This window comes from Aulonocara stuartgranti (assembly GCF_965226115.1).
Source record: "Aulonocara stuartgranti genome assembly, chromosome: 2".
NCBI lineage: Eukaryota > Metazoa > Chordata > Actinopteri > Cichliformes > Cichlidae > Aulonocara > Aulonocara stuartgranti.
This window is the reverse complement of record NC_138940.1, coordinates 12453055-12475082: the sequence shown is the minus strand read 5'-3', so window position 1 is coordinate 12475082 and position 22028 is coordinate 12453055. Positions and strand designations below refer to the sequence as shown.

The window sequence follows — 22028 nt, the reverse complement described above, 5'->3', positions numbered from 1 at the left end:
AGTGGGTGAGTGAGTGAGCGGGCAATCTGAATGAAGCTCATATCGAGACAGTTTCATGAAAACAGGCCCTTTTCCCCACAGCAAAACATGAACATGATTGTATTCCATTTATAGGTGTGCTGATTCCAGTGTCCTGGCAATGACTTGCTGAGATACGTCATGCAAGTGAGTCACTGCAAACAAAATCAGTTTTACCCTCTCTTCCTGCTTAGAAAAGCCAAACAGCTGTCGTCCAGCCTGAAGTAGTAAGAAAGCAGGAACAGAGGCTGAGATCGTGACATTCGTGCATTTGTGAAACATCGTGCTGCTGCAGCCAACTGTGAAAATGATGACCTGCTATCCCCACAATGCTTTTATAGTGAACACTGACAAACTGTACCAGGTACATTTAAAAAAAAAAAAAGTCTTAAAAAACACAATAAACAATACAATAAAAAACAACAACATGTTTTTCTAAAGCCATCATACAAAAAATGCTGTTTCTATCTTACCCGCTCAACACCGGCATGCAGACTGAAGGCAAATTTGTAGGTAGCTCAGATGGAAAAGAAAAAAGTTAATTAAAATCAGTGCAGTGAGCTTAAAGGTGAATGTTAAAGAAAGGGGGTGGGGGTAGGGGGATGTAGGTGACGAGGTGGAGGAGGCTCAGCTAATGAAAATAGTCCCTGAACTTGATTTCCTTAATCACTGCATGTCCCTCTTTCCGTTAATTGAAGATAATTATAGGATTTTAATTTTCTTATGTAGGTTAAAGAGGAGAGTGAGAAGTCAAAGTAGATGGAATAACTGATGCTGATGAAGATGAAGAGGCCAACCGAGTCTATTAGTGACGCACACAGACGGATCGGAGCGGCTACGTCAACATTTAGTTTAGATAACATTCATTAAACGCTGGCAAAACACTGTTATAAAAATCTATCTTCCTGATGTTCAGAATCAGTACAGCAAACCTGACATTTAAAAAAATTCATCTTACATGCAAAAATGAAAACAGGAAAAAAAAAACAATTACCTGTGAAAAGCAGCAAAATTCTCAACACCTTAAAGATAAAAATGAAAACAGCTCGGGTTGTTAGTTTCATTTAGCGAGAGTGTGGAACCGAAGCAACGTCCAGAAATAAAGCATTTCAAAAAGAGGCATAAATATATTTTATTTTGTGGCTATTCCATTTTTACTCAGATTTTGCAACAAACAATTCAAAATAGGAGGCTGTGCTGATGTAAAAGTATGGAGTTGTATGATAATATTTTGGATTTGACGCAATGAATAATTCTGTTTAAATAAAAATATGCTTATTGTTGTCATTGAGGTTTGTCAATAACTTCTTCCGACTGCTTTTTGGATGAACGAAATCAGCATATGTGACATTTTGGTTTTCTTTTGTTTTTGTATAATTTAATCTTTGTACTCCATGTATTATATGAATTTTGTTAAAAAATATTTAACATTTAAGGTATTTAGTTAACATTTAACTCAGAATTTGTGAACTGAGCCAGATGTCAATAGGTAAAATCATCTAAACTGAAGTTCTTTTTTCCATAGTCAAACTATGAACATGATTCGGTGCTTATTTACACTTGCACTACTGATCTCTTTCATTCAGAGTTTTATGTTTTATTTGAAACATGAAATTAATCAGGACTTCTCAGGTTTTGGCAGTTAAATCAGCCGGTTTTAGAGGTGCAAAGACTGAAATCTTAAGGTTAAATTTATCTCCTCTGAAACGAGTCCATAAGTAGCTGATGCGCATTTCATCCAGTTACTCTAAAGTCAGTTTTGTCTGTATTTAACCCTTTTTTAAAATTTAAAGATTTACCGGTCTGAGGAGAGTATTGAAAAACAACACAGACTTTAAATGGCTAAGGTGTTTTGATAGCTGTTTCTGTAGTGTACAGCCATTGGCTTCACTCAGTTTGAAAGTTTGTTCTTTTTCTTCCACGTTCAGCACGGCTAACTGAACTAATGGCACAAGGGTTTTCACAGACTAAATGTCTGAAACAGCTTTCTGATGTGTGTAATATCTGAGCGATTCTGAACAAAGTGGATGTTTGAATGAAATAAAACAGAAAAGGCTGGAGCTTTAATGCCTGTCTGTGGACAGAGCAGCAGCTAATGCTTTGTGTTGCCTCTCCATTACCTCAGAAATATGAAGAAAACATGAGTATTTGTCTTGGAAATGGACAGCAGTGTTCGGCGGAGCACAATTACAGCCTTTTGTATTGGAGAAAATGGTGTGATCTCGGTCAAATGGAGCTTTTATCAGAAAGTGACCATCTTTTTCCGGCGCTCCCTCAGGGAAGGAGACAAGTCAGAAAAGGGACCGAGCGTCCAGTAATTTGACTTTATTTATGTGATATGTGACAGTGACGATAAAGCAGAGCAGCACCACAAAGCGCTGATTGATCTTTCACAGGCAATCACGATGAGCAAGGAGCAGAAAATAGGCCGGGCGGCGTCTGACGGTCTCATCTGTGAACGGCATTATCTGACACCGGTGAACCTTCACCCGTCACATCTCGACCCATTTCTGAAGGTAAAAAACACGACATTGCAGGTCAGGAGCGCAGTGATGTTGATGATTAATGAAGACAAATACAGACAGACCCCAAACATTTCTTGTCCTTGAGTTCAGTAACAGTCTGAATGGATGTTAAAAGTGACAGTTCTGAGATTTTAGTGTGGGCCACATCTGTGTGAGCTTTGTGATCGTGCACAGAGGGCATTTTACTCCTAACACAAGGCAGTGATTTTGACCCATGAGACATTTTGCAACAACATTTTCTATACGGACTTATTTGCAATGATTGAAGCAGTACTACACCTGAACGCCTCCTGGATGCTCCTCTGCTAATGCGCTCCTCACACTACATCTTCAGTGTGGGTAATTTTAGCTTCCCACACTGCTCTGCAAATCCAATATGTTCACAGACTTCGCCAGCTCCTGACTTCATCTTCAAAAATATTAGATTTAATCTTCGCTTTTGCCTGGGAAGATACATATTTCATTATTCTGAGGAGACGGGAGATATTCGTAAGATTGCAAAAATACCTGTTAAAGCATGGGCCACTGCTGCATAACAGGTTAAAAATGGGACCAAATGATGGAGCAATTGTACAGCATGCTTATTTCAGAAATGGCTCTAACTGCTTTTGGGAAATGCAGTGCTTTTATAAAGCTCTTTTTTATGGAGCTGAACAAATAGGTGCAACCTTTCTCTCTGAGATTTTTCAGAATGTGTGTGCTTTGTTGTTGTCACAAGCTACATATTGGTGAATTAAAGGGGAAGCATTTCAAAAATTCACAGTGCCACCAAAATGATTACAATGGAACAACAGAGTACTGTAATTTGTGCGATGGTTGGACCTTTTTCATATTAGGCCTTTTTATAGAGATTTTAGGGGAGATGCTACATGTTCAGCGGTCACGTTGTTGGGTACATCATGCTAGTACTGCATTGGATTCTCATAATTCTCTGATTCAACAAATTGCCGAAAACATTCAGAGATTTGGTCCAGTTGACACGATTGACATGGTGATGGCACCAGAGGCGGAGCCAGACATTTGAAACACCCGGGGCTTAGCCTTAAAGGGTAGTATGCATGTTTGATTTTTTTTTTTTTTTGGGGGGGGGGGGGGTTTAGAAATGACTGAAAAATTAATAGGCTCTGTTTTGACTTTTGTTCAAAAAAGAATGACTTCATATAAGGAAAAATATATATCACATGTGCAGGACACCTTAAACTAGTTTTTTAATTAAGCAGCAACGCAGAACAAGGTCAGGGCTGTATCAAGACACGAGGACTAAACCCCAATTCAACCAGACCCAGAACTGATCCAGAATTAAAACAGGACTACAACAGTTCAAAATCAGGAGTACTTGGGATTTAACCAAGACAGAACCACAATCAGAACTAGATGATAGTAGCACTAAAAATCATCATAGACCTGCACTACACTTATTTTTTTAATTCTACCAAAGTCCACTATTTAGATTGAGAAAGGTTTATATAATTATTTAGCCTTGTTGTGCAAACAAGCCTGCATAACTTAATAAATATAGAATTTGAAAAATAGTAAACCTAAAAAGAAACACTAGGTACTAGATACATGAGTACCTATGATACGGTGATACTTTTGGTAAACAACCATTTGACTAACATGTGTGTCTCACCTGCTCTTGTTCCATCTCTGTTCTGTCCTCATTCTCCATCTCCCTCTCTGTCCCTCTCTCTCCTTCTTTGTGCTGACAATCATCAAATATACAGTTGAAACCAGATATTTATGTACTCTTCAGATCAAAACACAAACACTTTTTTTAATTGTAACATCAAATCAGACTAAATGTTTATTTTTTTAGATTGATAAATATAAAAAACACATTTGTTAACTTTAAGAGTAAAGAGAGAAACTATCTGTATTTCTTAATTGCAAATGGCACCAAATTGTATTCAAACTTGAGCCACACTTATGGAGGTCCACAGTTCTTTTTCTGGTGTTTTGGTTGATATCTCTTGATTTTCCCATTTCAAAGAAACAGGCTCTGTGTTTTGCCTTATATGCATCCACAGCTGTGCCACCACTTTACTCACATGGACTCTACTAACCTATCAGAAGCTTCTTCAGCTCAGAATGGAATCGTCTGCAGTTTCTTATTAATTAACAAACTTAGTGTATATGTACTCCTAAATTTAATGAAAGTGATAAAAAATAGACATATCTCTCTCTCTCTCTCTCTCTCTTTATTCTGACATTAACTAATTCAAAAGATATTTCAATATTTATCTAAAACAAAAGTTTACTCTAAATTGATGTTGTACAGTAAAAATGTTTTATGTAAATATCTGGTTACAAATGTGAATATCCTGCTGTGTACTGAAATCCCTCTTGTTTTGCATAGAAATATACTGAACAGCATACAAAGCATAATATATAAAATAACATTTACCCGAGTTTTTTCTTTGAAAGAACCCTCTAATGTCCATTCTTATATTTCAGTGCATTACTGAAACCGATTTAGTCGGGGAGGGTAAGAACTGAAAATATAAAATAAACACACGTAAGCTAAGACTCTCTAAAAAAAAAATATATATATATATATATATATATATATATATATATATATATATATATATATATATATATATATATATATATATATATATATATATAGCATTTGTTCGGCTTTTCATTTCGCCATTTGTTGATTCACTTGAAGAGCAATAACGTAATATTGGTCAAGTGATCAGTTTGATATCAATCTTTCGTGATACACCGTCATATTTACATTATTTGTACGGTACGAATGATTTGCTTTGGTACCTGCTCAAACTTAAGCTCTCCTTAGTATGGCTGGCTCCGTTTCTCCAACAGCGCACTCACAGGCAGCAGCTGCCCCGCCCCCTCGCTCAGTTGCTTAGTGCCTGAGCTCGGATCATACCAATATCAGGGGGGATTCACGCACAGTCGTAAATTCCCACAGTGTGCACTATGTGCTTCGAATATTGTGTGTACTTTTTGTTTTATACAGTTGTCAGCCAGGCATCTAACTATGAAAAAATTACACTCCAAAAGACCCCGGGCTTCTGACAAAACAACCCGGGCTTAAGCCCAGTAAGCCACCCCCACGCTCCGTCCCTGGATGGCACATTATCCTGGTGGCAGCAGCCATCAGAAGACGGGTACACTGTGGTCATTAAGGGACGAACGTGGTCAGTAACAATACTCACGGAGGCTGTGGTGCTCAGTTACTGATGGGCTGAAAATGTGTCAAGAAAATACCCCCCACACCATTATACCATCACCGGCGGCCTAAATTACTGATATAAAGCAGGATGAATCCATGCTTTCATGTTGTTTACACCAAATTCTGACCCTGTTGCAGCAGACTGATCAGTGGGGACCAACAGGCCTTATGGGGACAAAATCCTGGTCCCCACGAGTTTGAATGCATTTTTCAGACACCAAAATGTGGTTTTACTGTCAGGGTTACAATAAAGTTACAGTTAGGTTTAGGCTGAGGGTTAGGAATGGAGAAATGAGCCCGTCTCCGGCCAGAGACAGGAAAGGCACTGTCCATCCCCCCAATGGGTCGCCTCGTCCAACCCCAGAAAAAGTTTTGGGAAGGTAGGAAGTGTATTTTTTTATGATTTTACTGTGAAAGGAAAATAAATCATTTAATAATAAAACAAACCAAATAAATAAAAAAACACCTCAAATTAATAAATCAATGATTAGTGTGCTATGCCGTAACTAGTGATGGGATTTCCAGCTCTTTTTAAAGAACCGGCTCTTTTGGCTCGGCTCACTAAAAAGAGCCGGCTCTTCAGGTTGTTTTGTTGCTTTCATTAATTTATTATTAACAATAATATAAAATTATACACAAAAGGAATTACTAATGTAAAAAAAAGTGGTTTTATTTATATATGTTTATATATAAATATATGCGGTGGCCCCTTGAGACAAAGCACATACAAACTCCAAAACACATTTCTAGCGTTAACCAGTGATGTGTGATACCACTGATTTCCTTTCCGATCCGATACCAAGTAATATTCAGGGTGGTATCGATGATACTGATTCGATACTTTATACAAAAACATATTTTATTTATTGTATCTCAAATTATAGCGTCAAAATAATTTACAGGACATCAGATTACTTGTTCTTATCACTTAATAATGCAGAGTTCATCATATAGAAATAAAAAAACCTGAAGTTGTGTGCTATTTGAACACCTTGCCTGCCTGCAGCACTAAAGGACTCCATGAGAGAGGTCTTTCTCTCCCTAGCAGCACCCGTCCCTCTCCTCCTCTTCAGTTCGTTCAACATACGCGCCTCATATTCTGTGATATGATTTACCTCTGAGGTGTTTGACAAGGTTAGTGATGTTGCCACAACCATACATGCCAACCCTCCCGATTTTTCCGGGAGAATCCCGGAGCCACCATTCTCCCGAATTTCCACCTGGACAACAAAATTGAAAAACCATATTGGAGAATTCATAGAGCGGCCCAGCCAATTCCAGTTTTCAACAATGGTGGCAGCTACTTAGTTTTAATATTACTCTTATTTCTCTTTCTGGGTCACAAAAAAACAAAACTTTTAACATGTTTTCAGGTGAGAATGTAGCTGTGTAAACTTCAAATATCTGAGCCGATCGACACATCGTCTTCAAAGCCCGGCGGCCTTTCGCTACTCGGGTTAAACATGATATATAAGTCACTTTGATAACTTAAAAATGTTATTGTTCGGCTTTTTCAGTGTTTTATTTGTTCGTGAGTAAATCGGTTTGGCTGAGATTAAAGTTATTAGATTAGATTAAATTAAATTTAACTTTATTAATCCTCCGGGGTTTTCACACAGCTGAATAAACATCAAACAGAAAACTAATTAAAGAAAGTGTGAGACGGTCGAGAGTTTACGCCAGCGCCCGGTTATATTTTAGATAGCAAGGAGCAGACGGCTGAGTTTCACTCCACCGAGGGAACTCATGACGTACTACCCGGCTTTCTTTAGACCGCGAAGGGCGGGTCCTCAGGTGGAAGCAGCCTCTGAATTTGGACACCCCCGCTGTTTCCGGACCGGCTAATAATAACGGTGACATTAACGTATTTTATCCGATAAATAAACTGTCATGAATCGCTGTGTGGCAGGCAGGCAAGCAGGAGTGGTGGACCCAAAATGCAGAACTCAGACACGGAAGTGAAACTTAAAGCGCAGCTTTATTGCTGTGAAAAACCTAGTACAAACTAAACTCACCAAAAGACAAACAAAAGTCTGAACACTGAGACACTGGAAAATAAATACAAAATTGGAGCAGGAGACTAAACACTAGGAACATAGACGCAGAACACACAGCTAGTTGAGGGTACGACGCGACACTGAGCACAGGAAAACACAGGGCTAATATACACAGGGTGGTAATCAGGGAATGGGCAACAGGAGGGAGACACAGCTGGGAGAAATTGGACTAACGAGGCAGGGGAGCAAAGCGGCACACACTAACATAAGACATAGACTTTCACAATAAAACAGGAAATAAGACACAAGGATGCAGACTAAGAAACACAGACTTAACACGGGCAGAACTAAGAATAAATCAGAATAAGCTGGAACATAGAACATCATCATAATCATCATCACAAGCACTAAGAGAATAAGGAAACAATCAAACACACCAAAGTAACTTGAAAGGCAGATTCATCATAAAACCCAACAAAGCACCAGAGAAACATAACAATCATTCAAAAATAAACCAAAACATTACTCAAAATACTGGGTCAAACTGACCCAGAACTAGAGCAGGGCGATATGGCCAAAAATATTTATCACGATATATATTTGAAAATTTGCGATAACGATATAACTGATGATATAATTGATGCGAGACAAAATACAACTCCACAACATTACTAGCGCAAAAAGACAACTTTCCATTTATTTTCACTTAAACAAGAAGCTGGTTTTTATGTACATTGAAGCTTTATAAAAATGTAACAGTGCAAATGCAAATTCCTTGCTGAAAGTTTAACCAAAAGGCATTTCCAGTAGAAATGGGCTGACATATCCTGAGCATAACCATGTATAATATCCACTGAAGTTAAAAAGAGGTGCTTTGCAACATTAAACTGCAGTGTGCAGTACGTATTTTTTGGACCATAAGGTGCACAGGATTATAAGGCACATTAAGTGAAACAAAGCAGTCAGATAAATCAAACTTTATTAAACTCATTCTTCTTGTTTCCTCCACTTCTGTACCATTGATTCATTAAGGTTGAATTCTCTGGCAGCTGCTCTATTCCCATGTTGTTGCAGTATATTAATGACTAACCTTGTATTATGAATGCATTATCTCAGTTGTTCTCCTGACTGAAGTTTGGTCCGTTTACAGCATCCTGCCATGCGATTGCATTTTTCTCTAACCATGAGGAACCTTAACGTTAACTTTTATAAGTGGAAAAGTGTTAGTGTTCGTCCTCCAGCTTCACTGTTTATGTTATGCTAACGTAGCTGTGTCGCTAGTGATCACATAGCACATCATTATATACCAGCTAGCCCAACTTCAGTAACCCTACAAACGTCACTGCTGTTTAGTTTCCTGTCTTCATTTATGTTGGAAGTGATAGCAGAGCTGTACGTTTGATTTTTTTCAGAAATCTCTCAGTCAGAACATGCAATATCATGCTTAGGTAACTAGCGAAATTAGCGAGCTAACTTCCGCTAGCTTCCTGCTAACTTCTAACGCTGTTAAATGTAATAAATTTTGTTTTCATGGATGCCTGGAAGTTAAACTTCATAGTTACACCTGGTAAAGCAGCAATGCTGATCGTTTTATTAAAGATGAAAGAATTTAGACAGTTTTTAACTCTCAGTGATGCTGCAGTGTTCGTTTGACCTGAAATATACGGAGTTTAGGACCCAGATTACTCCCAGATTTAAGAGCATCTTAGTCTGACAAATACGACAATAACGACAGCCGCTTGCATGTTCTGCAAAAAAATGTGCTTTGTCGTGTATCTGACGGACAAACACCAAACCAGTTCCACATCACTGAAGTTGCACCATTTTTACAAACCAATTTTGGTTCATCTGTTTCACTCAAATATCGGCCATGTTTTACTCGTTTTACTCATATTCTATCGCGATATTTCATTTTCCTATCGTTGCCTAATACTATACTGGTATTACCGTGAACGGTATAATATGGCCCAGCCCTACCCAGAACCGTGACATAAACGCTGTAAAATGTATGTATCACCCCCCCCCAACAGCCCTTTTGAATGTCTCCCTAATTCTGAGGTCTCAAGGTTGGGAAAGTATAGCCACAACACCTCACTCTTGGAGCACTTTTTTGCCACATGTATCGCAAACCATGTCTCAGCTGTTTGTGGAGGTAAAATACGTCCGCACAATTATGCTCAGCCATTGCTGCGAGTGCACGCGCCAAGGGGCTGCGAGACATTTATACAGCCGTATTTCGCACATGACTATGAAAGGCGGAAGAGGAAGTAGTTCCTTTGAATGTAGACAATCCGAATGTTATAGTTGCTTTCCACTGTGTTCCTGTTAATGATAAACTACAAATTAACCCTAAATTACTAAAAATATCGATATTTTAATGTGAGAATCGATTCTAGAACATAAATGACTGGTATCGGAGGAATCGATATTTCAGGATCGATCCACACATCACTAGCGTTAACTGAACTTCCAAAACAAAGCTACCTAGATCACTTAAATTACACAATTGAAAGCATATGTGTATTGTTTGTGTATTTATACACAAGCACTCATATATATTCAAATAATTTAAAAAAAAGTTCATTTACCTGTTACTACCACACACCAAATCCGGTCATTGGTACTTGCTGGCTTGTGTAGCCACTAAGTAACAAAAGCTCAACACTGCGCCCAGCATCCTGGAGCACTTCTGTTGTGTTTTTTATGTGTTTTGAGTTTTTACGTGCTTCTGAGTTTGTACGTGCTTTAGAGTTCGTACGTTTGTACATGCTTTGTCACTCCACATAAAATGTAATAAATAAATCATATAATACAAAAATCAACAATTCACATTTCAACTTTTAACTATTTAAATTTTCAGCTTTTTCCTTTTAAACAAATTTAAAGAGAAACAACACAAACCACTGCAAACCACAACACAATTAAATATAAATTAAAATATGAAAACAAAAATAACATTCATATTCTCTGTCATATGGACCTGCATGAATAAACTTTCTAAATCCTTTATCATCTGCAACTGAAAATAGTTGTGGATAATTACTATACCTTTCTAATGTGACATTGTTGTCCCTGGCTCTCTTTCTCTCTCTCTCTCCATCCTGCTCTGTTCCTGTGCTACTGTGAGTGTAACTACCGCTCCTCCCCCCTCTGCCCAGCATAAAGCACAAGGCTCGCGTGCAAAATGAAGCAGAAGCAAAGTGCGAAAGAGAGTGAGAGACAGAAAAAAAAACCCACGGATCACGATAAGGAGCCGGCTCGCGTCGTTCACGTCAAAGACCTGGCTCTAATAGCCATTTCGTTCGCGACCGACACATCACTAGCCATAACGTTTCGGCCAAGGTCTGGCCTTTCCTCAGACGAAAGCCCACAAAGAAAGGAAAACCTCGGGAATGTGGCTGCTGTGTAACTCTCAATTGAGATGTGCTCTACTCAAAGGTCTGAAACAGAGTGAGGCTGGAATCAGTTCTGCCCTGAAAGTTAAGTTTTGTATTTCATGTTTTCTATTTGGTGTTACTAAAACAGCAAGTTAACCCCATACTGCCTGAAATTTTAGTGTGTGTGTGTCTGTATGCATTTACCTACACAAATTGTATTTTTAAGAAACAATGTCTGTAATTAGGGGTGCGTTTTGGTTATCGATTTTCCGATTAAAATTGATTCTAGCTTAAATAACGCGATATCGATTCATTAAAATCCTGAATAGTTTTAAATATAAATTAATTTTGCCCAAAATGCTAGAATCTCAGGTTAAATCTCACCAAACCACCAAACAGATAAAATAGTAAATGGGAGTAGCTACACGGATTCTGCACAAAGACGTGAACACAAAGCGCGGACCCACCGACGCATCAGAATCCGTGAGATGTCGGCTTTCGCAACCAACAGCACGTGCATGGACACGCCGTCGCGGCTGAAAGCTGACAGCTCACTGATTCTGATGTGTCAGACTCTGAAGGTGCAGGTTTCATCACTCTCCAACCAAAACCGATTTAACCAGCAGCAAAAGAAGATCCAAACGACGCTTCACATAAACATCGTCATGAATTCCCTCTTTGTTTTGCTGTTTCACTTCCACCACAATTTTTGATTTTTTTATTTAACTGACTTCTGACAAGAAAGTCTCATTTCTGCTGTTTTTTATACCATTTAAAATTATGCAAAATTGCTTAGCTGTGTCTCTTATTATACCTCTGTAAGCTTCAGGTAATGTTTATATGTTGATTCATGGTTTTCTTCAGTTTTTGTTCTACCTCAGAATAATTTTAAGGTTATCTGCTATAAAAAGCCAGTCCAGGAAAAATCGGAGTAAATCGGTTTGGCTGAGATCAAAGTTATTTGATTATTAGATTAAATAAAACTTTATTAATCCATTGGGTGGGTTCCTCCGGGATTTTCACACAGCTGAATAAATGTCAAAGTGTGAGACGTTTGAGAATTGATGCCAGTGTCCTGTTATATTTTAGATAGCAAGGAGCCAACGGCCGAGTTTATCAAACCGACACAGCGGTGATGCAAATCTGAAGACCGTCCCATGTCACAGCCTCGTACTTCCGGCCTTCTCGGTCTTCGAAGGACCCGGCCCACGTAGACCGCGAAGGTCTTCTCCGAAGGTTGCAGCCGACGTTTTGGGACACAGCTATCTTATTTTATTTGATTGCGTCAGGTTGAGTCTCACTACATAATCCCTTAGATTTTTGTTATGGTGATATCACACTGTGGTTGCCAATTGTCCCTTGTTGCCCAATTATCTGTTCGAAATTTGTCTTTAATCGTTTCTGTATTCTTAAACCAGCTGTAGAAAATGTAGATATCAAGGGGATAATGTCCCTCTGGTCCTCAGGTTGGGCACTTGGAATGTTCTCCGACATCTCAAATAGGTGCGGGAGTATCCCCTGCATTAAAGAGAACTTTGACCGCCTCTGAAAAATCCCTGGTACATATCCTTCGGAATCAAATCATCTGACATTTAATTAACTCTTGGTAGATATGTTTTGGGTGAGAGCTAGTCTAATAGAGTAGTGCGTGTGTGTCCGTTTTTTTAAAGAAAATCTTTATGTTCAATTTTTTTGTAGATGGGAAGTCCCTACCTTTGTAAATTGTAGTGTCCAAAAAAATCAATGCTGTTTTCCGTATCAATTTGATGGATGGGTCATGTGTGTTCAGAATCTGTACGAAGTCCTCTAAGTGTCTTGTCATCCGGATACCGGAGATAGTGCAAAGACTTGATCGGGCATTTGGCCAATGCCTATTTCTCCCAGTCTGCCATAAATATATTGGCATATGATGGAGCAAATCTTTCCTCCATCGCTGTCCCCTTAATTTGTAAATAGCACTCCCCAAATAAATTCGAAATCTTTACATTTCAAATTTATTTCCAATAGTTTTAATATTTCTTTGTCTGGTCTCTTCCTGTCTGGGAATTTTTGGAAAAATCTCCTCACTGTTGCTAAACCTGCTGGAATGTCAATATTTGTATAAAGACTCTCCACATCTATCGTGAAGAACAATGATTCCAATAGAACAGACAGATCTTTATCCAATTCAATGAAGTGATGCGTGGCCTTGATATACCCTGGATGTTTAATAAACAGAGGGTACAAATAGTGATCAATATATTCCGCTGTGGCATACGTTTCTCTTCCACAATCGGACACAATTGGCCGTCCTGTGGGAATCTCCCACGGAACCATCCAGGTCCCGGGATCTTTATGTATTTTAGGAAGAATGTAGAATCGACGACGTCTCGGTTCAGACTGACCTATAATGTATGTCCTATGTTTGGCATTAATGAATTTTGTCCTATGTAATCGGTCTGCAATTTGTTTCACTGTTGGGATTGATTGCGTCAATATTGGTATGCCTAAGTTTTTGTAATGAATTTGATCATTGAAGTTGTCAAGTCACTTCAAAAATATATTGATCTCTGCTTAATATAACAATTGTGCTCCCTTCGTCTGCTGGCTTAATAACGGTTCAATGGTTTTATAGGGCAGAGGATAGCTCAGTAGGTAGAGTGGTGGCCCCATGATCGGAAGGTCGGGGGTTCGATTCCCCTGAACAGCTACCCTGAGGTACCCCTGAGCAAGGTACCGTCCCTACACACTGCTCCCCGGGCGCCCAATGGCTGCCCACTGCTTCACTGAGTGAATGGGTTAAATGCAGAGAGGGATTTTCCCCACGGGGACCAATAAAGTACACTTTCTTTCTTTATTGTGCATTAATTCCAGGAGTGCTTTCACTTCTTCCTGTTTAAAATTGTGTTTTTCTCTACATGGTCTATACATGTTTTTAAAATCAGTTGTGTCTTGTCCCACCAGTCTGTGTATCTGTGGGGGTGAAGAACTGGGTGGTGGTTGCCAAGTTGAGGCTGCTGTAAAAGATTTGGACTCCCATTTTGTTGTGTTTTTAAAATATTACATTTATAAAAAAAATTTGAATATCAAATGTTTTTTATTTTTATTTATATATATATATATATATATATATATATATATATATATATATATATAGTAGGTATGAACATCAAACCTTTTTGTAATAGACTCCTAGGCTGCAGAAAGCTTAAAAATGCTTAAAATGCGTGGCCAAAATCACCACATTTTTTAAAAACCAAGGGCTGTGACCCTTTATTTTAGGCTCAAGCCTAAAAACAAGCTCCAATGTTTCAACATGGCCTTAACAGTTTCACATGTCCAATGGATCATGTCTGCCTTTGTATGGAAAAGATCCCTAGGAAATTCGGGGGATGTACGGCATATTTCATCTGATACGACCCTTAATTAACTGCAGAGTGTTCTGCTCCTCCGTGGGCGAAAGGTTGGAATAATTGATAAGGGGGATCCAAATTTCCAAATGCAGGAACTGTTTCTTTGCTTCCCTCACTGCTGACTGTAGTTGTTTAATAGCAGTTTCTTTTGCTCTTTGTGCCCTACAATTTATCCCAAATGCCAACACCACCTTCTCCACTTGGTTGTCAATGATTGCTTTGGAAAGTATTCCTTGGGCATGGTGAAAGTTAGTACCGGAGTAACTATCAATTTAGAGGTCTTGGTCTGAGTTGGTCGGGAACCTCGCCGCAGTCAAATCACCTAACACTACCCATTTTCTGGTCACGGTCACATACCGATCCACTAATTTCCTGAGGGCAGAGATGTGGTTTTTTGGCCTGATGGTTGGCTGAGGTGGGGGCCAGATCTAGGTTCTCCATAGAGTTTTCCTCAAGTTGTGAGAAACCCCAAATTGGGGATGAGTCCTCCCTGTGGAGCACTTGGGCAGTGACAAGTCACATAAGTCACAACTTATTCTGTGAGCTAGGGGAGGGGCTGAACCTTCCTCTAAATAGCTCACAGACCTTTATCATAAAGCCACACAACTATTCAATCCCCCATGCTGCCTCATGCAAGGTTGTGGAATCTCCGTCGCAGGTTCTTCTGGATATTCAGGTCCCTGATCTCTCTCACACTCAACCGCTGACTTGAGGTTTATATCTGTCATGGTGGCTATTGTTGCCGTGTTTGGTTTTTGATGTGCGGCTCTCAAGTCCGTCCGAGCTGTGCCCTTGTTTAGTGGATTGAACGGCATGAGTGCGTTGTACTGTCTGCGTCTGTTGAAATTGTGTGTGTCATGATGATGATTATGTTTCAGGGTGTATATGTGGAGGAGGTGGAGGTCGTGGTGTGGGTTCATTTTAATGCCCGTGCTTATCCTCCTCTGTCACTACCTGGTCCCCAGGTCCCTCTTCACAGGATGCAGTGAGTGCCTCTGTATTCTCTTTTTTTTTTTTTTTTTTTTTTTTGCCTGTCCCGTTTGGCTCTTTTGCCATCAGAATTGTTGTCTAAAGGCAAAGAAAGATGCCCAACGGATTTACTTTACCAAACTGACCATCCCAGCCTTGCCATAACGGTCCATTTGATTCACCTTTTATTGTTTATTTTATTTTCACTTACTGAATACGGGACAGACTTGACTGGGGGAAAGAAGGGGAGAAAGAAAGAGGGAAAGAGAAACAGCTGAGAAGAGGGACGGGGGAGAAGGGCAAAAGACAAAAACCAGCAGAACGGGCAGAGAAAAAAAAAATGCATATATCAATCACCTGGATCACCTGCTGAGAAAGAAAAAAGAAAGCAAGCAGAAGAGAACAAGAGTAATAGAATAAACAACATCACAATGATATATGGGAATATGACAGTAAATACTAAATGTTAAACATTATTGTGCAGCACATAAGATCAACAGAACACAGTGTGCTTTGAGGTAGGAGCCAAAAAGGGTGTAGTTTGTGGGTGTGATCACCCGTGTGTACACCTGTGAGCATGGACGCGCTTGTTTTTTGTTTTTTTAAAAGGTTCCTTCATGTAATAATCTGCTAGAGGGTGTGGGGGGGCCACAGCCCCGTCCTCCAGGGCTTGAAGCAGGTGTGGAGGAGATCAAAACTCCAGACATCCAGAGGCCCCCAGAACACAAGAGACCAAGGAAGACCAACAGAGGGGCAGCTGCGCCACTGTCCCGGAAAGAGCTGAGGAGAGTCCCAGATGAGGGCTCACTCAGCAGCCGCGGAGCAGAAGCCAGGGGGAGTTGCAGTGACGCGCCCGTGAGCTCCGCCGGCAGCCAGCTGCGCCTGAGTGACCGAGCCCCAGGCCGAGAGGCCGGGGGCACCCCACCTCCGAAGTGGCCCGAGCGAGCCCCAGGCTCCAGGCCCCGATAAGCGGCCGCCAAGGAGTGAGCCGGTGTGTACCTGGACGCCCATCCCCGGACACAAAGAACCACCAACGCACCGATGTCTGAGGGGGTCCGCCACTGGCAGGGGAAGTGGTGGTAGGGGGAGATAGGCCTCCAAACCTTGGAGGGCCTGAGATGTCCCCAGAGAGGTGGCGCCTGACACCCAACCTGACATATAGACACAGACATACAGGCACACACAGATACAAACATCCATTCCCACCCTCATGCTCTCATATGCACTTACTCCACACTCAACCAACGTGGAGACAGACATAAAGAGACGTTGTACACACGATCACACTCCCCAAGCGTACTCTACAAACCGGGTCTAGGTGCCCCCGCCCCTGGAGGGGGGAACTGCACCCAGACCCAGGTGGTGTTTCCCTTTTCCCTGCGGTGGGGGGAGGCAGACCGCCCCGACTCCGCAGCAGCAGGAAGGCTCCACACTCCAGACCGCAGTCGGACGGCCAACTCCTCCTCCTAGTCCCCCTGCTCCAGCAGGTCGCAGAGAACGGGGGTGAGAGAAGACTCCAAACCTCCCTCCACCCGCTCATTGTAATGTTGATGCATGTGTGTTCTAAGGTGCATTTAAAACCCAGGAGGGCATGGAGCTACCTGCCAGAGAGCAGCAGGTAAGCGCATGGTCCCTCCTGCTAGCCCTCAATGTCTACGTGTATTTAAAATTGAGAGGTGGGCAACGATGCCAGGGGTGGGGTGTACACCCTGATGGTACTTTGGACTCCGTGTATCGTGCCCACCCCCAAGATCCTATATGTATGTGTAATGAGAGTGTGAGTAATGTGAATGTCTAAGTTGTGGGATAAAATTGAGGCAGAGGCAGCCAGAAGGGGACAGAGGGGGGGGGGGGGGGGGGTAGCCTCCTCTGCACCCTGGTGACATACCCCTACTCCAAGGCCCTGCATGTGTGGGTGGTTGTGGTGGAGCGGGAAGAGGGAGGCAGCTGGAGCTGGAGTGCCTCTGTATTCTCAATGACATCCTCTATCATGCATGAGAAGTTTTGGTAAGCCCACCTTGTGGCCACTACAAAAGCTTCCACTCCTGGGGCAGCTCTCTAAACAGTTCGTATAAAATGTTCTGTAGAGTTGTGGTGTAGTGATCTTCTAAGATGAGCAATGTGTTGTATCCCCAAAAATTGGGGATACAACACATTGTATTGTGTACATCTTTCATACCAGCTCTCTTACTTGCGATTGCGGATCTGCTGCTTTTTGTTGCCCCTGGAAAGGTTTCAAATTCAAATTATATTTGTCACGTACACAGTCATACACAGTACGATATGCAGTGAAATGCTTGGACAACTGCTCGTGACCTAAAGAAAACAAAAAAGGAAAAGGCTATGAATAGATAGGAAATAAATATGAAAAATTAAAAAGGGAAATAAATATGAAAAATTAAAAGGGTAAATTTTACTAGGAAGGAATAAAATATAAATTAAGGTTAAAAAGGAAATAACTGTACAACACACAGCATTTTTCTGATATTTTTTGGTTAAATATTCAAATAAGGCGTTATCTAGCTATTTTGCATATGCTACTACCAGAACAGGATTTGAATAAATGAATACATTTTTAAAAATGGAAGGTTTATTTTATTGCTTCATAAATCTACAATTTTCTGTAAATCACATTCTAAATGGTATTTTAATAAAAACCTTCAGAATATAGACAGGCATAAAACTGTGAGTGAACGTTAATGCAAAATAGCCTGAAAGGTTAAAACTGACATGTTCACATATGATGTATTTTTTAACTGAATCGACCACATGTAAAGAGATGTGCTTTGTAGCATATTTAACTGCCATCTGCACTTCCTGGGAAAGATACAATATACTAAAGTGTAACTGGACTTTTGTTTATTTGCAGAAAACAGTACATAAGCAGCAGATGGTCATTTCCTCCTGTTAGTCACATATGATTTGTCATGATGGCGAATGTCTTCATCGAGGAGGTTTGTTTATTTGTAACCTTATTAGCAGTTTTCACTTGTTTCCTCCCCTCCTGCTCTTTGTTAGCACTCGGCCGTTTTCATCATCACACGGACACTGTGAGAGGTCTTAAAATAGACGTATATAAAACGTCTTTAAAGGCTACAGAGCTGATTTGCATGATGGCCGTCGTTTGATGAGCAGTGGCGAAAGAACATTTGGCTGTCACGTTTGTAGCTGCTTCAGCCAAAAACAGAGAGCAACATTTCACTCCACCCTGTGGACCAGAAGATAAAAAAAGTTCCTGTTTCTAGAGACGCTTTAACTTCAATCCTGACACGCTTTTGGCTTTTGCACACTTCTGTCATCCTTTTTGTTATCATCGCCAAATCCAAGATGTCGCCCTCAAGTTTAGCAGTGGAGCCTCAGAAGCTGCAGCCGCCACAAGCAAGCCGCCACAACCCCTTCCTTTTTTCCCTCGCTGTGTGATGACGGAGCAGTGCGAGAGAGTGAGGGATGGAGCGAGGAGGAAAGTATGTTCCTAGATGTGGAAGGCAGTTGTGGGAGGGCTGTGATGAAAAAATAATGATGCTAGTTACATTCTATTACACAAAATGTAGAATATGGCAATGAAGTCCCCCCACAACATTTCCTCCTTAATATCGCCATCATCATCAGCCGCTGCTGCCGCTGCCGCGAGGAATTGTGGGACATCACACAGCGAGGAGCTGTGGTGGATGTGCTTTTTCACACATACACGCTTCTCTTTGTGTCTTCATTTATTCAGCTTTTAATGTATTTTTCATATCATACTTCACCTCATTATGGGTTTTATTTCTCAGTTCTTGGGCTGTAACTCATTAACATGGTGTTAATGTGGGGTTTTTCGTGGTTGCCATAGCATCACTGTTATATATGCACACATGCATATTATGCTACACACTAACATACTGTGTATTGTGAAGAGTTTTTTTTACAATGAAATTCACAGTGAACTGTTGTGATCTACAGAGGGTGAATTCTGAGGACGTCCGTGAGATGCCACCTCTGTCTTGCTTTTACACATAAGGTGTCATTGACCTGAGGTCTCTGTCCCCTTTGTGTTTTGTACTGGTTTGCATTTACTCGATCGATGACATGCTGGAGAGGTTATATCTCTCGACTGGCCTGGGATCATCTTGACGTTCTCCCAGAAAAGCTGAAGGAGATGGCTGGAGAGAGGGTGGTCTGGGTTTATGCAGGGCCCCTGCAATGACGCAGGATGCATGGTTAGGTGTCACACAACAACTTTCTGCAAAGTCTAAAAAGAGTTTGTTTTTTTATATATATAATTGCAAAAAACAGAAGGGAAAAATATTTCATATTTAAAACAGTCATACTTTGCAAATAATGTGTAATTTGTGGATACAGGCAGCTCATCCCCACATGTTTTCTTTCTGCGGGCTTCTGCTTTAGTGCTCTGGAATCTAATTTAATCCAGTTCAGACATCTAGTCCCTTTTTTAACAGGATTTATTTTCACAGAAAATGATCGGCTCTGTTTTCTTTTTAAAGGAAGGGGAAATCACAACGTAATTTAATATGCAACACAAAGCTCAACATTTAGCATTGAAAGTGCGAATTGGGTGGAAAGACCTGCTGCACAGGTGCACCAACAACAAATATTTTCTTCAAACAGGTCAAAGTCAGATCTTTGAAAAAAGTCCATCAGTCTTAATATCAAAGCAGCAGGATCACAGCGCCAAACTCAATTTAAAATCTGCACTAAATAAAGCAACGAGAGCTCCTCACTGAGTGTGACACAATTTCATCAGGTTCAGATTAGATGAAAATTTATTGATCCCCGCAGGGAGATGGTGTCACTGCAGCAGGAAAATAATAAAAGGCTAAAATTGAATATAATTAGAAATATGGTAAATGAGGGGCAATACACAAGACAATACAACCACAAAATCCACTGTGTCCAGGACAAAAGAAGATGAAATGAACAAGAGAAAGAGATGAAAACATACAAAGAAGAGGCAATAAAAAAACCTCCCAGTGCTCATTCCATCAGCAGGACACGGTAACTTTATTTACACAGCACATTTCATACACGCTTTAATTCAAACTGCTTCACAAAAGATATTGAGACTTAAACAAAGAAATGTCAGAGAAAAAAGAAGAAGTAATAAATAATAAAGAGAAAAATATGATGGTACAGAGATGAGAGCGAAAAATGATTGTGGCGATACAAAGAAGGGGGAATTCCTTAATTATAGTATAAAAAAATGTTTTCCACATGTAGAGCCGATGCAGATGAAAATTTTACCAACCTTTTAAAAAAATCCCTTCGAGAGGGAATAATAAATTATAAAAGTATATAAAATACACTTCAAGTCTGAATGAAGATCGATTGAGCTCAATTTTGCAAATCAGTAAGCAGGACTGTTGTATGGTAACAATAATGGTTTGCATTATAAAAGGAGCTAAATGAAAAACATTTGATCCGAGCTTCTGAAAACGCACCTATATCGAACATGGCCTGAGTTACTAATAATAATATCATTGTAAGTTATCCCGTGATCCATTAGGCCAGACTTCAGACTAAAACACTTTCCAGCTACTCTTGGTCATGTCATGGAGATGGGACATCCTTAATGTGATCATGTGATCATCTCAGACATGCCTCCAACCTGCTGTTCAAGCCTTCTGTTTACAAGGGACAAGTAAGGGTCAGTTGAATTAAAACAGCTTGTTTCAGACAGAAGATGATCTAAGGCCCAATGAATTGTGCAAAACTACTCTAAAGAAATTTTATGTGTAGCTAGCATGGTTTAGCATACAAGCTATGTTGTACTTTAAATGAATTCCCCATTGATGCAATTATTAAAAAGATTGCTTTGTGCATAATAAATGATTACTTTTAATATTTCCTTATGCTTTAGAGTTATTAGCCTCACTATACTGGTATGAAACTGACTCACAGCAGAGCAGACAGCTCTGCAGTGTGTTAAATGATATTAATCATATTTTTGTCTTTAAACAGACTTATTAGTTTGCCTATCACTGTTGCTATTGTGCATCAGTGACAGTGTTAAAACTAAATAGCTCCACCCACAAGTCCAGATGAGCCACCTCGCCACTCCTCCAGGAGCTCATCTTTGAGATGTGGAACATGGCAGGGCTGAAAGGGTTTTCTCCATCTCGCAAACTGTTCTCCCTTTTTCTTCTTTTCGTCTATTTTTTCCTCACTCCCTCCACCTCCCTCTTCAGGCCCACCCTGCATCTTTTGCTGAATAGGCAGATCATGAATCGAGCTCTGTTATAGAGCCCGTTTCCTCAGCGCGCTTTATCAAAGTCAACCCTGTGTATTAAACACAGTGCTGAGGCCATGAGGAGAAGAGAGGATGAAGAAAAAAGCATTCAGGGAGCTCTCATCCTCCTCCACTGTGAAATGAGGACACTGCAGTGGAAGTCCTGCCGGGGGAACGGGGGGCTTCCTGTTCCATGAGGAGAACAGAAGGAGAAGACCAGGCCTCACGCTGAGGGTCAGACATCAGGGGGGTTTTAGTCAAGAGGACCAAACAGAAGGAAGAAAATCTCCTCAATTTCAACCCTTCTGTTCCTTCTGAATCC

At 40.4% G+C, this 22028-nt stretch overlaps 1 long non-coding RNA gene across 1 annotated transcript; it reads right to left on the bottom strand.

Annotated features, from left to right (window-relative positions):
- Nucleotides 1–2188: 2188 nt before the first annotated feature.
- Nucleotides 2189–5627, bottom strand: LOC309714940. The gene is made up of 5 exons (XR_014279100.1): nt 5322–5627; nt 4948–5035; nt 4174–4245; nt 2823–2986; nt 2189–2528 (listed from the first exon to the last, which is right to left on the bottom strand). It is a non-coding gene; the product is annotated as an uncharacterized lncRNA (long non-coding RNA).
- Nucleotides 5628–22028: the final 16401 nt, after the last annotated feature.